Below are 12432 nucleotides of genomic sequence, written 5' to 3' on the forward strand. Positions count from 1 at the left end.
AATATTGAGTAGAGTTCCCAGCACTATACGGTAGGTCCTTGTTGATCATCTATTTTATAGAAATGTGTATATGTTAATCCCAAACTCCTCATTTATCCCTCCCCCTCACCTTTCCCCTTTGGTAACCATAAGTTTGTTTTCAAAGTCTGTGAGTCTGTTTCTGTCTTATAAATAAGTTCATTTGTATCACCTTTTTAAATTCCACATGTAAGTGGGATATTTTCAACCTTTTTCTTTTTTCCTCTTCAAGTCAGCGAAACAGTGACTACAAATGCCAGATCACTGTGTTTGGTCTCCACGCAAAGCCTTATCCTGTGCTACATGGAGGCAGCTTCATTCTATGTGGCCAGGGAACAGCAAAGCAGTTAGCAATTTGGGATTTCTGTAAATGTGTACAGATAGGGGTTCTTCCTTCCTGTGGAAAATTGAGTTGTAGATTGTAATAGTTATTTATGACCTGTGGGGAACTCTTACATCTCTAAATATGCTAGCCTGCTTCATAAAAATTCCATCCTTAGCACACATGTGAAAAAATTCTGTACAACAGTTTGCAAATCGACTTTTATCTAAGAGGCAGTTGTGGGGCGGTGAGAGCCCCTCCTGGAGCGGAGGAGGGCTCCCCGAAGTGGGTTTAGAATGGAAAGGTTACATCTGCCTATTTTGGACCGAAACCTGTCCTATGTATATCTCTAGTCGGTTTAGGAGTGTTATAGAAATTGTTTTCCATTTCTAGGTCATGGTTTTGTTTGTTATGGTTTCTCCCACTCTGTGGCCACTTTCTAGACGATGATGGGTGGCGGATTCAGTGCAATTAGGTGAGAACCAATTACTCTTTCCTTCTCAGTAATTTCTTTGAGAGCCTATATGTGTATTTCACTGGCAATGTTGCTCAAAAAACATTTGGAAGTGCCTTTTTAGGGTACAAAAATCATACAGAAGACTTTATATGTCAACTTATGGTCACGCATCATTTATGACCAAAAACAGCACTCCACTCCTAGGTAAATATTCCATAGAAACACATGATGGCACTGTGTATAATAGTCATACTAAAACAACTCAAATATGCATCATGTCCCTTTTGAGTAGAATGGATAAATAAACTGGTATATTTATTCAGGGAAATATTAGCAAGAAATGAGAATGAACAGACTAATACTACTCACAGGAACACTGATGAATTTCTGAAATATGACATTGATCAAAAGAAGCCTGGGAATTCCCTGGTAGTCCAGTGGTTGGACTCCATGCTCTCATTGCCGAGGGCCTAGGTTCAATCCCTGGTTGGGAAACTATGATCCCAAAAGCCACACAGCACACTCGAAAAGTAAACAAACAAACAAACAAACAAAGCACATACTGTATGGTTCCATATATATGTTCCCCCCAACATACACTTATATGAGTTTTGAGATCAGATGCAATGAATCTAGGGTGGCGAAGTTGGCATTGTGTTTACCCTTGGAAAGGGTGCCAGGAAGGAACACAGGGGGACTTCTGGGGGTGGTTATTGCTTCACATAAGTGAAAGTGTTACCCCTCTTTAAGATGAACCTCATCAGTGTGACTTGGGGCCTGCTGATGGGACATGAGTTCATCTCTCAATACAGGCAGGTTGTGACTGTAGTTCCACAGACTCATGCATAATCCAGCCATTGATGACTTTGACCTTGGGGATGTCCCCTAGCCTGCCATCCAGGATACCCAGGGACCTTGGCCTGGAGATAAATGGCTTTGGAACCCACCCCCAGCTCTTCTTGGCCATGCTACACAGCATATGAGATCTTAGCTCCCTAATCAGGGATGGTGGAAGCATGGAGTCTTAACCACTGGGCCACAAGGGAAATCCCAGCATTGGAATCTTGAGGAGTGAGTTCAACAGGCCCAGGGGTTCAGGCTTGAGGGTCTTCTTTCCCGCTGTTGGGTGCCTGGAACCCCCATCTCTGCCCCATTTGTTGGTCTTTCTGGACACTGATAAAAGTTTCCACATCCCCCTTTGTTCTCCCTGTCACTGTCCTTTTAGAATGCTTTTCCTCCTGAATTTGAGCTGGAGTCCCCGAGCTCCCCTGCTGAAAGGGACAGTTGGTCCTTGCCTCCCTTGGTTTCCAGCTCCTCTCTCAGAGTTCCCGCAGTGCCCTCTTGTGGCAGCTTCCCTGTGCGTGCGTGGCTGCCAGCAGGCAGAAGTCAAAGAGGGCTGTCTTCAGCATCTCTTGCTTCCTCTTCATCCCATTTCTCCTCTCCCTAGTATTTTGTGAATTCATGCTTCTTTCTGGGTACCCAGAACCTTCCAGTCACTCGCCCCTGAGCTCTTGGAAATCCAAGCTTGCAGGCCTCTCATTCTCTCCCTGTTCACCCCGTCAACATTGACTTGTCCTCTGTCCCTTTCTGTTGATCTCTGACAAATGAAAAGGAAACCGCCCTTATAAAAAAAACTCAGGCTTAAGGAATAAACAGCTGGAACTGTAACCACACTAAGTAATTGTTGTTGTTGTTTAGCCACTGAGTCGTGTCCCACTCTTTTGTGATCCCGTGGATGGTAGGACGCTTGGCTCCTCTGTCCATGGGATTTCTGAGGCAGGAATACTGGAGTAGGTTGCCATTTCCTTCTCCAGGAGGTCTTCCTGATGACCCAGGGATCGAACCTACAGGTCCTGCATTGACAGGCAGATTCTTTACCACCAAGCCACCAGAGAAGCCCAAATAATATTTACTCTTTTGTAATAGTAGCTTCCACTGCCTTAATACCAAGAAACAGGTAAGAAGGCACTTTCAGCACTGTGTAAGATCAGAGATTCTCCTCTGATGATTCAGATCACACAGCTGCATTAAGATGGAGGCTGAGTCAGTGTTTGCTGGTAGCCAGTGACAGAAAACAGACCTCTGCTAACCTACAGTAAAGGGAAGTTACAGTAAGGAAAGACAAGTGTGTAGGATGGAAAGCCCAGCAACCCAGCCTTGGAAATAAGCTCCAGGGCTAGAAGTGGATGGGAAAAAGCCACTGTCTCTCAGGAAGCCACCATCTGCTGGAAAAATCTCTTACCAAGTTACTCTCCATGTTGTTCCACAAAAGTCACTTTCCAGGGAGGGGTGTGCGATCAGGCCACCTTGGATCATGTAGCTGCCCCCTGGCTAGCCACGGAGCAGGGCACCTGATGGGCTGTTCAGAAGGTGGGATGAAAGCTGGGTTGCAAAACCTGTCCGAGTCCACCACATGAACGCCGTCACATAAAAGCTGGTATTGAGTACATGTAATTGTCCCAGCCAACATAGCAAGCTAAGTGATTTACTCTTGTCATGACAAGGAGTTGAACACATTCATCGTCTTCAGCAGCTAGAAACCTAGGTGGTGTTTGGGTCAGGTTTGAAATGAATAATAACAGAAATACTATTGTATGCACCAAATGATGTAGCAACTACAGTGTGGTAGGTTGTTATGGGGGGAAAGTGAGGCTAAAATGCAAAAACTGCTTCTCTCGGGCACCATAAATCAGAATGGTATACTTCTGGGCAGATGCATCTCAGAAGACCTGGGATGAGCATGGTTCTCCTTCATATTCTCGTTCCTGATGAATGGCTGCTTCTGGCAGCACGCCCTTGGGATGTGGGGAAAGGGGGTCTGTAGATGCTATGTACGGTGGTGAATCTGGGACAGTAAGCCTTCAGGCTGTGGGGTACAAGCACAAAAGACCAAGGAAGCAGCATACGTTAATGGATTTTAGTTCACTGCTTACATCTTGGGCTTCCCTGGTGGCTCGGATGGTAAGGAATCTGCCTGCAATACAGGAGACCTGGGTTCGATCCCTGGGTTGGGAAGATCCCCTGAAGGAGGGCGTGGCAACCCACTCCAGTATTCCTGCCTGGAGAATCCCCATGGACAGAGGAGCCTGGTGGGCTATAGTCACAAAGAGTCAGATGTATGTTGCTCCTCTGATGAAATGCTCTTACAAAACGACATCCTTTTGAAAGAAAACCGTGAGAACCAAATGCAGTGGGGGCTCTCATAGAATAGTCCACATCACAGGTAGGCGCGTTCCTCATGGTAACAAGTCACTGACAGAGTGACGTTCCAGGGGGTGGGCTTCGGATCGAACTTATTAACAGCAATGCGGGAGTCAGCTGAATAGACAGGCGGCGGTATTTGAGTTGGTCTCTTTTTATCCATCTCTTTTTGTACTTTTTCTCTATTTTTCTGATTACATGGATTGTGAAGCCCTCCCCTGCAAACAGTGACCAAGTAGTATCAATGTTGTTTCTCTGCCTCTTGAATGATATGTACCACCAAGTAATGGGAGCCTGGCTTGTGGATCCTTCATTGTCTCCTACTCTGTTGCCACAAATCTGTGGTAGAACTTCCCTTCCAGAGAAAGGGCAGAATGGACAGAAGGTGTGGGAGAGGAGAACAAGAGGTATGGAAATGACCTCCGGGTCACCCCTGGGGCAAGAGGATATTAAACGGGAATTTCCTGACTTTGATTTCACCTAGATCAGAGCTCAGTGTTTAAGTACCTGCTGGGCACTCTTCTAGAGAGACAGTCTACATGGGGCTATGTGGGGAGCCCAACACTACATCTGCCAACCGTGGTTTGTCACCCCTTTTCAGCTGATGCACAAGAGAAGACAAAATTAGAAGATGGTTGTTAGAATTCTAGAAACTTCCTCCAGCCTTCCCGGCAAGTGGAGGGGAACTTGAGAGAACCACTCAAGAGAGACTGACAGATGCTCCTGAACTGAATTGAAAGGGCACAAGGTGCTTGATTCCCTGGAAAAACCCTACAGGTGAGGAGCTAGCAGGGGCTGCTTAAGTCTACCTCTGATGGCAGAGGGAGCAGCCTCTGCTTCCAGGGCTTGTGGTAGAGTGGGGAGGGGGACAGAGCTGCTAGGACTTTCCCAAGGGCTAAGTGCATAGCAAGCAAGTAGCTAAGGACCTCATTTAAGAGGCCTGTCTGCAGGTGACCTGACTCAACAGAAGGCTGGGTGCAGCATGCCACTAAATGCAGGAGCTGGTATTCAACCACTGTACCGTCTGAACCAGAGAATGGGTGAGTAGGGGCCCCCCAGCAAGGGGGAAATCTCCAAAAAGTATCCCCAAAGTGAGCACACAAAAGAGGCAGCCTTTGAATATCAGCATCCGGAGAGCTCCCATACCAGGTAACACCATCGTTAATTAGTTTCCTGTGGCTGCCATAAAAAACTGGGTGGCTTCAAACAACGGAAATCTATTCTCTCAGTTCTGGAGCTACAAGTTCAACCTCAAAGTGTTGGCAGGACCATGATCCTCCAAAAACCTCTGGGGAGAATCCTTCCTTGCTTCTTGTGGCTCTAGGAGTCTCTTGGCTTGTGGTTGCATCACCCTGATGCCCACCTTGATCTTCAATGGCTTCTCCTCTGCCTCTGTGTCTTCTCTTCTGTCTTTTCTAAAGATACTCATCACTGGGGTTAGGGTCCACCAAGGTCATCCGAGATGATCTTATCTCAGGATCTTTAACTTAATTATATCTATAAAGAGCCCCCCCCCCCCACTTAAAAAAAAATAAGGTGACATTCATAGGTTCCAGTGTTAGGAAATGAGTATATCTTTCTGGGGGAGGTGGAGCACCATTCAATCCACAATACTAATCAGATAAAAGTTTTTACCTCTCCTTCTTCCTGTCCTTATCCTGGAGAGACCAGAAGATAGCACAGGAAGCCAAGAAAGGGTACAAGAAGGACAGTGAAGGAATAGATTCCTGTGTCATTTGCTGGTCCACAGAGTTACAGATCACACCTGAACTGAGGGAGCATTGGTGTTTGAATTGGTTAAGTAATCGAAGATCTGATTAGAATGGACTTTTTAACAACTTAAGATTGTTTCTTTATACTGAAAGTGACTAGAAAAATCTATGAGGAGGCAATGGGAAGGGGAATTGGATAGAGGTAGTCAAAACACACAAACCTCCAGTTACAAGTTAGCTGCTGCTGCTGCTGCTGCTGCTAAGTTGTTTCAGTCCTGTCCAACTCTCTGCGACCCCATAGACGGCAGCCCACCAGGCTCCCCCATCCCTGGGATTCGCCAGGCAAGAACACTGGAGTGGGCTGCCATTTCCTTTTCCAATTACAAGTTAGCAGTAGGGCTATAATGTACAACTGTGATAAAGATAATTAACAATCACTGTATGTTGAATATGAAAGTTGTTCAGAGTAAATCCTGGGAGCTTTCATCACAAGGAAAACAATTTTTTCCTTTTATTTTTATATGAGATGATGGATGTTCACTAAGCATACTGTAGTCACCATTTCATGATGTATATAAGTCAAATCATTATGTGTACATTTTAAACTTAAACAGTGAAAGTGAAAGTTGCTCAGTCGTGTCCAACACTTTGTAACCGCATGGACTCTACAGTCCAAGGAATTCTCCAGGCCAGAATACTGTAGTGGATAGCCTTTCCCTTCTCCAGGAGATCTTCCCAACACAGGGATCGAACCCAGGTCTCCCGCATTGCAGGCAGATTCTTTACCAACTGAGCCTCACGGGAAGCCCAAACTTAATACAGAGCTGCACGTTAATTATGTCAATAAAACTGGAAGGAAAAGAAGAGCTGTGGGATTTGCTCAAGCCTCAAGCTCCAGCCCTAGAGCAGCCAAGATGTAGGAAGAGAGCCAACAGAGAGTGTTTCAAGGCAGTGGTGAGAAAAACTTTAACGTTTCTCCTTACTTATACCCTACAGAGCTGGGGCGGTTCATTAAATTAGATTAATAGGTTTCTCACTTTGTTCTTGTGCTGGAAACAATTTCACAGCGATAGCCTTTTGAAACTAGTCTCCTAGATTACATCTAGGATAAATCTGCAGTTCTTCAAGTTTTTAAGACGGAGTCGCTGCTCCTGCGTTACTGATTACAGTTTTAGTCCTGGTCCTGTCTCCCCTCCTTCTAGGTAATGTTTATCACGTGGCTCAATCATACAGACACCCTGCTTCCTTGAACCATCCCCCAAGATACCCTAGAGTAAAGGATCAGCAAAGAAGGCTGCCACTTTCTCTAGTCCTACCATCAGGGTGTCTTTACGGGATCCTGGCAGGGAAAGAATGTGTGGGGTGGGACACGCAGCATGCACAAGGCTCCTTAATGAATGTCTTCTGCTTTCATATCAACCGATGCATGCGAGGGGTGCAATAAGTACTTGTTGAATTAATTACCACGTTAAGTAAACTCATTTTCGTCCTAAGTGTTGTCAACATTTCACCGAGCACTGTCTTGATGGGAAACAGAAAGGGTAGTTCAACAAACTTCGATGCTCAAAAGCAACAGTGGGGCTATTTGTTTATTTCTTTTATTTTTTTCAATTCGTGGCTGGCTGCAGATTGCCGGCTCCAGACCAGGACCAGATTTGGGAGCTGCGGGGGGTGGGGGTGGGGGTGGGGGTGGGGGTGGGGGTGGGGGTGGGGGTGGGGGTGGGGGTGGGGGTGGGGGTGGGGGTGGGGGTGGGGGTGGGGGTGGGGGTGGGGCCGGCCTCTTGCCGGCCTCTTGCCGACCTCTTGCCGGTCCATCGCTCTGTGCAGACGCCACTTTCCTAGCATGCATGCATTGAGTTCTTGTTCTCCAGTCTGAGGGATGATTGGTTGAGCTTCCATGGTCCCGCCCTGGGACCAGAAGCCCTCTCAGGCACCGAGGACACTGAGGACTTCCGGGTTTCGCATGTGCTTCTCGGTGAGTGGAATTCAGGTTTCGCCAATGTCTGTTTGGCTGCACACAGGCGACCCAGTTGGTCCCAGTGGAAGCCCACACCGCTTGGGGAGGCTCTCAGTGTGCCGGGGCCGGTAGACCCGGACGTGCTTTCGCCTTCCCCTCTGCTCCAGCCGAGCGTGGGTAGATCCCTCAGGGCCGCCACTCCCTGCATGCTAGGTGCCAGGCTGTCACCCTTGGAAGTCTTGCAGCCGACTTTGCTTGTCGCTCCACCCCACCCACTGGAACCCGAACCCAGGCCAGAGTGGGCCCTTGTGCCAGTCCCTTCCCCTCGTCCCTTCTGCTCGCTGCACATTTGCTATTGGTCATCATAAAGCGGAAGGGCGCTAGAGCGGTATTGTGCCACTTCAGAAACTGCGACGCTCCTGACAGCATCATTTCTCGCCATAGAGGAAGAGGCTGCCTGTATAGCCAGAGGTGTACCTGGGTTGTGACTAGAAATTTAAATTTTTTGTTTAGATCTTAGGTCTAAACTCTTCTATGTTATTCCTGATTTGTTACCAGCTTTGGGGCTTCCCTGGTGGCTCAGAGGTTAAAGCGTTTGCCTGGAATGTGGGAGACCTAGGTTTGATCCCTGGGTCTGGAAGATCCCCAGGAGATGGAAATGGCAACCCACTCCAGTAGTCTTGACTGGAGAATCCCATGGAGGGAGGAGCCTGGTAGCTAAATCCATGGGGTCACAAAGAGTCGGACAGGACTGAGCGACTTTGCTTTATTACTAATTTCACCTGTTTATTTTTTTTTCTGTGGCCACTAGAGATTTTTAAATTCTTTGGCTTGCTATTATACTGCTGTTGGACAGCACTGGCTGCAACCAAATCCAGCCTTTCTGCCTTTGAAAAAGAGATTTATTGTAGCAAAGCCATATCCGTTCATTTATATATTGTCTGTGGCTGGTGTGTCTGACTCTTTGGGACTCCATGGACTGTAGCCCACCAGGCTCTTCTGTCCATGGAATTCTCTAGGCAAGAATACTGGAGTGGATTGCCATTTCCTTCTCCAGGGGATCATCCTGATCTAGGGATGGAACACGGGTCTCCCGCATTGCAGGCAGATTCTTTATGGTCTGAACCACCCACTAACACAATTTTTATTGTTTGTGGCTGCTGTTCTGCTACAAGAACAGTGTAGCTGAGTAGTCCATACAGAAGCTGGATGGACTACAGAGCCTAAAGTATTTACCATCTGGCCTTTTATAAAAAAGTTTGCTGAACCTCTGCTCTAAAACAAGGTCAGGTATGGTAGATACATGTAAACCTCTTCATTGTATATATAATGAATATATATTATTCCTCTTCATTGCTGTATAATCCTCAGTTGGGCTTAGTGTGTGACATAGTTCTAAGAACTTTGTAAGGACTATCCCTTTGATTTCTCATATTAATCGTGTGATGTTGCATTCTCCCTCCACCCCTCAACATACTCATCATACTTCTGGGAACTGTACCTTCTAATCCTTCCTTATCCCCAAATGACTTGACTCCTGGGGTCCTGATTAGCCCACAGGAGGCACTGTGCTGCTTTTGTTTTTTAACTCGAATATTTTTAAAGGATTTTCTAAACTAAAATTGAGATAAGTTTGGTTTCCCATGGAAGAAACTGACGGGCTTAGGCGCAGTGGGTACAAGCAAGCCAGTCTGTGGTTCAAAGGATGATGCTCACAAGCAGAGAGGAGATAACTTGTTGAGTAATAATGAGCCCTGGCCAGGTGTTTGCCAGATGTGTATCAGTGACTAAATCAGACATCATTCTTCTGTGGTCGTGTAGGAAAAGCAGACAAGAAAAAATTATTTAGTGTGATTCAGTTCAGTTCAGTTCAGTCACTCAGCCGTTTCTGACTCTTTGCGACCCCATGGACTGCAGCACACCAGGTTTCCTTGTCCGTCACTAACTCCCAGAGCTTGATCAAACTCATGTCCATTGAATCAATGATGCCTCCTTTGTCTTCCTCTTCTCCTACCTTCAGTCTTTCACAGCATCAGGGTCTTTTCCAATGAGTCAATTCTTTGCATCAGGTGGCCAAAGTTGGAGCTTCAGCTTCAGCATCAGTCCTTCCAATGAATATTCAGGATTGATTTCCTTTATTATGGATTGGTTTTGTCTCCTTGCAGTCAAAGGGACTCTCAAGAATCTTCTCCAGTGCCCCAGTTCAGAAGCATCATTTCTTCGGTGCTCAGCTTTCTTTATGGTCCAACTCTCACATCCCTACATGACTACTGGAAAAACCATAGCTTTGACGAGATGGATCTTTGTTTGCAAAGTAATGTCTGTGCTTTTTAATATGCTATCTAGGTTTGTCATAGCTTTTCTTCCAAGGAGCAAGCATCTTTTAATTTCATGACTGCAGTCACCATCTGCAGTGATTTTAGAGCCCAGGACAATAAAATCCCTTACTCTTTCCATTGTTTCCCCATCTATTTGCCATGAAGTGATGGGAGCAGATGCCACGATCTTTGTGTTTTGAATGTTGAGTTTTAAGCCAGCTTTTTCACTCTCCTCTTTAGTGTGATATGCACCATGGGGGAAAAATGTACAAATATTTGATGTTCTTAACAGGTTTCCTCCTCTGTAAGATGGCGGTAGCCCTGTACCTGTGAAGATGGAGATGAGCGTCTATAGCACACAGACTTACTCCATGTGCAGTGCTTTCTGCTGTTAGGAGGTAAGTGCAGGAATGAATGCAGGGGACTGGGTACACAGTGACACTGAAAACATTGCAGTCGCTGGTTGGAATTTGTAGAAAAGGTTTTCAGGCGAGTTGTGCATAGCACGTTTTTTGTTTTAAACATTTCACAATTTAATGAGGCTCCCTCCAGCAGAATGTGAAGTCAGAGAGGTGGTGTGCATTCAGCCCAGGAGCATATCGGGAACTGCCTTTGGGTGGAGGCCCACGAGCTGGATCAGTCCTGCTGCAGGAGAGGAGTTGTGCCTGTGTGCTCAGGGCCGTGGTGATGGCTCTGGTTTAGATCACAGTCACCTGGAGAGCTTCAATGTGCCCAGGCCTGCCTGCAGAGATTCCAATTCATTCTGTCTGGGGTGAGGTCCTGGCATTGTTTTTGTTTTGGCTGTGTAAGTTCTCCAGATGACACGGATTGGCAGGCAGGAGTGAGAACCACACACAGGCTCAGAGAGCTAGTGGAGCAAAGGCATTGAGCTGGGGGATGCAAGTGCCTGCCAGTGATTCAGTCAGATCACAAAGGACGCTGGAAAGGGGCTTTTCACTACTGGCCAGGGACCTTGGGCTCCATCCTGAGAGCAGAGGGGAACCTCTGAAGGGCCTTAAGCAAGAAAAGGAGGGAGCCTTTTGCTGAAATCTCTAAGAGAAGATGATCCCTCTAACAAAATGTCTTGTGTAGAGTGAAAGCAATAAGAACTGGAGCCGACCAGATAGCAGGAAGTAGAGGTTTGGTTTGTGTATCCCTCCTACGTGTGCCCCTTAGCAGCGGTGTCTGTCCTTGTATTTGCCAGTTTATTGTCTGTATTCTGCTGGGCTGTCAGCTCCTTTATGGCAGAGAGTATCCCATTAGGTCCAGCATCTATCGTGTATGAGATACATAGCAGATATTTATTCAGTGAACTGTGTAGAACTCTAAACTGGACACACAGCCTACTTCATCTTTTTATGGAAGTTCTCAAAATTTTATATCCCAGTTGCTTACATACTACAGCCTCCTAAGGCAATAAATTGCTTTCTATCAACATGACTGTCCTACCATGAGAATAGAAAGTTTGACATCATTGAAATGCTGCAGAAATTATGGAAGAGAGGCGCACAGTTCTTGAGGTACTAGCCTACTGTATTCCCTGTTTGCCTGGCAAAGTAATAAAGCCACTTTTTCCTCCAAAAAAAATATATATATATATATGACAGTTTCTCGAAAAATTAAAAATAGGATGCCTATATGATCCAGCAACCCCACTTTTGGGTATACACCTGACAGAATTGAAAGCAGAAAGATATTTATGCATTCATGTTCATGGCAGCATTCTTGACAAGAGCCCAAAGGTGGAAGCAATTCAAGGGTCCATCAGCAGATGGATGTATAACACAATGTGGTCTACCCACCCAGTGGAATATTATCTAGCCTTGAAAGGAGGGAAATTCTGACAGACACTCCGATGTGGATGAACCTTGAGAGCATTATGCTGTGTGAAATAAGCCCGACACAAAAAAAGCAGATACTGTATGATTCCACTTATATGAGGTATCTAAAGTAGTCGAACTCAGACAGTAGAATGATGGTTACTAGGGAGTGCAGGGTAGAAAGAAGTGGAGAGCTGTTGAACAGGTGCAATTTGTTTTGCAAGACAACTAGCATTCCAAAAGCTGGTTGCACAATAGTGTCAGTGTACTTAATGAACCATCCATGTCAAAATGGTTAAGATCATAAATTATATGTGAATTTTTACCGCAATTAAAAATTTTAAAATGTAGAGGAACAGTAAATAAAAGGGTTATGAAATGAAGAGCAGAGTGCTTATATATATGAAACCTTTAACTTCAGTAGATTTCCATGAGTAAAGAAAAAGTTTCAACAAACAATGCTTCCATCTCCCTGAAGCCCTGAAGCTACAATTAACTTCGCCTTCTGAATCTCCTTAAAGCTCTGACCTTTCATTGAGAAATTCGACCTGAGTTAAAGATTGCCTAACCTCCTTGGGGGAACTCTAGACCAGTGTCTTATTAACCCCCTTGCTGACATCCAGCCCA

The sequence above is a fragment of the Bos indicus x Bos taurus genome, chromosome X, assembly GCF_003369695.1.
Source record: "Bos indicus x Bos taurus breed Angus x Brahman F1 hybrid chromosome X, Bos_hybrid_MaternalHap_v2.0, whole genome shotgun sequence".
Lineage (NCBI taxonomy): Eukaryota > Metazoa > Chordata > Mammalia > Artiodactyla > Bovidae > Bos > Bos indicus x Bos taurus.